Raw genomic sequence first — 6,085 nt, 5'->3', positions numbered from 1 at the left:
TGGGGTTATTGCCATGTCAAAGGAAATTAGTTCAGTCATGCTGTTTCCTTATTGGTACCTCCTACTGTTTGCAGTTGCTGAGAATCACTAAAACCACTCTAGATCTGCTTAGTTGATACAGTTAGTGTTTTATTTCAGGAGAATGAGGCCTGCCTTTTTTGGGGAAACATTATTTAAACATCTGCTCAAGAAGCTGTCTTCTGTCCAAAATGTCTTGCCCTATTTTTGAGTCTTTAATTCTCTTTTTTTTCACAGGTGATCTGGGGCAAGACACAGCTCCAGCAACCTAATGAGTTCTCTGGGATGACAAAGGGAACTGGAGCTGAGGGATACCCAGCAAGTCAACTTTGCTCTTTAATTTATAGCAGCAAAATCACCTCAGCAACAGTTCCTTGTGACAAAAATTCTAATGCTGCCTGCTCTGCAAAAACCTTCCCGTGTCAACCACAGCACTATGAAAGACATTGGTTGTTTTGATTTAGTCTTGGGTAAAGCCTGAAACTGAGCTGCCCATATCAGCAGTGGTCAGATAGAGATGACAGTGAGAGATTTTTATTCAGCCCTGGGGTTTTTTAGATTTCTTGGCCCAGCCTGGTATAGCTGATGCAACCTAATTTTTTTTTTTTTTTAATTTTTTTAGGGAGTGACAGTAAAAATCACATTTCTGCTTTATGGTATCGCAGTGTGGAGTGGGTTTCTGTGGTTGGGTTTTGGTAGGGGGGGGGCTACAGGGGTGGCTTCTGTTAGAACCTACCAGAAGCTTCCCCTGTCCCGTGGAGCCAATGCCAGCCAGCTCCAGGACGGAATTCCTGCTGCTGGCCAAGGCCAAGACAATTAGAAGTGATAGTAACACCTCTGTGACAACATATTTAAGAAAAGAAGATTGTTGCACAGAAGAAATTCCAGCCAGGGAAGAGTGGAGTGGGAACATGGGAACAACAAAGTAGACCCCAAGGTCAGTGCAGAAGGAGGGGCAGGAGGTGCTCCAGGCACTGGAGCTGTGCCCCTGCAGCCCATGGAGGACCATCAGGGTGCAGAGACCCCCCTGCAGCCCTTGGAGGAGCCCGTGCTGGAGCAGGTGGATGCATGAAGGAGGCTGTGACCCATGGGAGGCCCAGGATGGAGCAGGTGGATGCATGAAGGAGGCTGTGACCCCATGGGAGGCCCAGGATGGAGCAGGGTCCTGGCAGGGACCTGCAGCCCCTGGAGAGGGAAGCCCAGGCTGGAGCAGGTTTTTCCCAGGTTTAGGACTTGTGGCCCCTGTTGGGGATCCACGTTGGTACAGCTCATTCCTGAAGGACTGACCCCATGGAGGAGTGACCCACGGGACAGCAGGTTGGGAAGAGCTGCTGCCCAAGGGATGGACTCACACCTGAGGTCCATCAAGGACTGTCTCCCATGGGAGGGACCCCACGGGAGCAGGGGAAGGGCTCCAACTCCTCTCCCTGAGCAGCAGCAGAAACAACAACTGACTGCAACCCCCATTCCCGTCCCCCTGCACTGCTGGGGGGGAGGAGGGAGAACGTGGAAGGAAGGAGGGGTGGGGGGAAGGTGTTTTTAAGACTGTTTTATTTCTCACTCTTTGGCTCTTATCCTGCTAGTAATAAATATAAGTATTACCCCCACTTTGAGTCTTGTTTTGCCCGTGAAGGTGATCAGTCACTGACCTCTCCCAGCCCTTATCTCTACTCATGAATTCTTAGCTGCTTTTTTTCTCTCTCCTCTGTCCAGTTGCAGAGGGAGAGAGTGGCTTTTAGTGGGTACCTGGTACCTGGCCAGGGTCAACCCACCACACAAGGAATGATACTGTGCAGTCCCTCACCTGTCCTCAGGCTCTGCTTGAGGAGAATTCACAGGTATGAAGTGTCCCCCCTCACAGTGGATGTTTGATGAGCAGCTGAGGCAGCTGAGGAGGTGAGTTCAAATAAAAGCACAGGCAGTGCTACCTTAAGCTCACCCACAACACCTGACTTTGATGTTCATCTAATCCAGCTCTGATACCTGGGATGAGCATTTTGGTTGGAGCCCAAGCGGGGCTGGGGCTTGGATAAATGCCAACTGCCTGATCCCTCTGTCTGATGAAGACTGAGGAAAACAACTGGAAGATTTGGCAGAAATTACATCAGAATCCCTGACTGAGAGTGTGCACCTGCCACTTGCTGTTCAGGTCTATAACTCAGGGCTTTCTAAAATTACACCTGCTCCTTTTGCATGTTTAGTTAAAACTTGTTGACAAGATCGTGTTTTATTATCTGTGCAACTATTTTTTTTTTCCTAATGTGGGATGGCAGGGCTCAACATGAGACTGTTTGGAACTTCAGCCAGCCTGGATGTGAAGAGAGACCCTGGCATAACCTATCATGTGCTCAGACACATTTAACTAGACCCAGATGCTCTAAGGAGAGGGGGAAAAACGACAGACTTGAGCATGAGCATGAACAGGGTTTCTGAAAATATGCTCATTTGGGGATGGGAAGGGGCCTTGTTCACTCACTGAATGAGCTTTTCTTCCACCTGCCTACAGGTTTCAGATGTTTCTGTCCCTCTGCAGAGGACTTGAATCCAGGAATTGTGGCATAAATCTCTGTGAGGATGGATCCTGTGGAATAACTGTAGGCAGACAGGCTGAAATATGTTGTAATAAACCCTGATGCAGGGAGGAGTTAGCTGGGTATAGATGCATCTTCCTTCTCTACTCTTTCTTCCCCTCCTCTCTGCTCCTCACATGTTATTCTTTAACATGCAGAGATTTAGAACCAAGAATACCTGAGGTAACAGTTCTACATGTTGTTCATCCAGCCTAAAGAGAAGGTTGAGGTAATTTTAGCTAATTACAGAGGGCAAAACTGATCCCCAGTTACCTCTGGTAAGGTATTAAAATAGCTTTCACATGAAGATAAGATCTTTCATAAGATCCTTCATAATGTTATCTCTTAGAACTATCTCCATAACAATATATATAGTATTAGAGAGATATATATAGTTGTACTTGCATTTTTAATGACTTGAATACTTTCAGAAAAAAAGAGAGTGCGAGGCAGACGACAGAAGGACTTGAGAACAAACTGCAAGGAGGCTTTCATGAATTAGGAATTGAAAATTATGTTTAGAAAATCGCAGGGAATGGAAGAGTCCCTGTAAATTCTGCTGTTATTATATATCTTTCTTTATGTTTTTGTGAAAAGAAAGATCTTCAGGACAGAGTATCACTGTAAGACTAGATATGTCTGCAGTCACCTCCTGGATTTCTTGCCCCAGAACATGCATGAAGATGCTCATGTCTTGAGGGTGCTGACAACCCTGACCTGCTGCCCAGCACGGGCTGCTCTGCTGCACTTCTGCCAGCCAGAAAGTGGAACTGGAGTAGAGAAGGTGTCCTTCCTCTTGCCGCTTTTTGTCCCCCCATACCCAAAAACTTGAGAGCTCCAGCTTTTAAGGTGGGAGATCCATGTTCCAGTGCACTCCAGCTTGTTTTGGAGAAGGACTCCAGCTCTTTTGCCTCACAGAAGATGAGGTTGCTATGGCATCATATGACATCTTCTAAGTCACCCTTGCTCTATGTGAAGAAAGCATGGAAAAATACAGCTTTGGAAAAAAGCAGGAGCTGGGTGTTAAGTCTGATAGGCAAGTGAACTACCACAAAGAAGACAGGATAACCAGGATAAACCACAATTTCTGTGATTTTTGTCAGGTAATAATTTGCAGCCAGCTCTCTCTCTGTTGGGTGTAGAACAAGTGCAGAAGTCAATTGTCTCCTCTTCTGCTTCTCCTGAGAGAACCCAGCCCATCACTGCCTCTGCCTGGTGAGTGTTAAAGCCCTTCTCTTTTAGCTGTTTCCCATCAGTTGATGTGTCTCTCCACTTATTTTCCCTGAATCCCATTTTGCAGTGCCTAACTCTTCCACATGAACTACCAGGGCACTGGGTACTACCTAAGGTTGTGAGTTCCAGTATCTCTGAGCTCACTTAGCGCTTGGCTTTTACAGCACAGATTGTTTCAGTACCTGAATTCCTTAGTGGATTAGCCCTTGACTTCCCTGTGCTTCAGTTCTTTGATACAGGAATAACAGCAAACTCCAAACCTACAGGGATGCTGTGGAAGATAAATGCAAAAAAAAGTTGGCCAGGGGTTCTGAGAAGGCAACAGAAACAGCTGTAAGTTAAGTCATGAGGAAGAGTCTGGACCACATCCCCTTACAACAGAGGTATGACCACAGTCTACCCACCCTGGGGAAGCCCAAAGCACTGCCTGTGTAATGGGATCACACATATTCAGATGTTAATCTTTTCAGGAATGCTTCCTGCAGGGTCAGACAATGCATCAGCAAGACCACTGGGAAGTCTCTGTCCAAAAAAATGATAAGCACAAAACACTGAGAACTTGGAATGATCCTCTTGTCATTAAAAGAAAAATACCTGTGCATAATCATCATATTTTTAGCACTAAAATACATTTCTAGACATTCACTGTTTGCCTGCATGAAAGCTTTTGCAGTAGAACTTCCAAGTTACACAATCAGGAAGGCAACAGCAAAAGTACTGAATACAAGAACCAACAATGAAACCATCTGACAGGCTGTTTTTTGGGGTGTCCGTGTCCCCCCCCCCCCCTTTGCTGATTTAAGAAGCCATTTTGATAATTTCAAATCGAGGGGAGAATATTTGTTTCACAACTGCTCATTATTAATTTTTGACAAAAACATATGTAAAATACCAAGGAAAATGTTTCTGGACAGAAAACTCCTGCTATCCACCCTACAGCAAAGAAAAGGGTATTGTTTTACAGAATTCTTGCTGATATTTTTCTTTATTTAACTTATGTAAGAAACAAGAGGAATCTTGTTTAGAATCTTACTAATAATTAATTCAGTGTCTTTGCAGTTTGCCTTAATTTGAAAATTGGTGATTTTTCTTTTCCCTTTCTTCTTCTTTTCCCAACAGTTCTTTAGCAGGTATTATGAAACATTGCATTTGCTTCTAGGGCTACTAATATGTTCTCAGAAGAAGACTGAACTCAGGGAATTCCACTGAATTTAATTAATTGCCAATGAAAATAAACTGATTTGAAAATCACTGATTTGGGTATTGAGAAAAAAAGAAGACATTCAACTAAACAAAAACTTAGGGAAACTTCTTTCCTCCTCTTGGGAAAGCCCAAGAGCCAAGTTCAGTCCAGACACTTGCCCTCCAGCTTCATAGTCCCTCCCCTTGTCTGGCTGCAGGTTACACTCAGTCCCTTCAGTGATGCAATGGAGATTGGGGTCTGCACGTTGCAGGGGGGTTTGCCACTCCTTTTTATTGACTTTTTTCTTCCATGGATCCTTCCTTCTCACTCATTTCCTCTGCTCAGGCATTGACTCCTCCATGTCACCAGCATGGGGACACTCCCTGGTGTCCTCCCACCCTGCAGCTCTCTGCTCCCCAAATCCTGCCAGATACACCCATAACACGTCATAGAGAGTACATATAAATCATTTAGCTCGATCTCCAAATCTCCTGTTGAGCAGCTAATCCTACTGACACCAACCATATCCATCTTTTCAGTTGTCTCTCATTTCCCTCCTTGTTCTCTGTCACTGCCAACATTTCCATCCTTACAGCTGCTCCAAGCCACACTTTGGAGTTTGCTCTTGACAACACCCTCTCTCTCAGCTCATGTATCCAGAACATGCTGCCTTTTACTCAGCATAAGCATTATCTGCCCTTTTTTTCCCCACTAACCACATCATGTGTCCTGTTCTCCACTGCAGATATTGTAGGAGCTTACTCTCTGGCCATCCAAGCATGTATGTACAGACCTGTCTCCTGCCAAAATATACCCCAGAAGATAATTTTCCCTGCCAGTCCAAAAGGTAAAACAATAAATAATTTGATATTTTAAAAACTTTGGTAGCTTTTCACCTGCTATTTTGTCTTATTAATTGCTTCAACTACTACACTGTCCATATTTTTTTTCTTGTTGTTGCTGTTGCTTTGTATGAGGAGTTTTATGTCTTTATCACTGTCTCTTGCTCAGCTCCCTATATAACCACTTCAACTTTTCTTTCATACAGCCTCTCTTGGGTGCTGCTGAGTTGGTGGGACTG

The sequence above is a fragment of the Chiroxiphia lanceolata genome, chromosome 2 (genome assembly GCF_009829145.1).
Source record: "Chiroxiphia lanceolata isolate bChiLan1 chromosome 2, bChiLan1.pri, whole genome shotgun sequence".
Classification (NCBI taxonomy): Eukaryota; Metazoa; Chordata; class Aves; order Passeriformes; family Pipridae; genus Chiroxiphia; species Chiroxiphia lanceolata.
The sequence above is the reverse complement of the archived record's forward strand: the minus strand, read 5'-3'. Positions refer to the sequence as shown.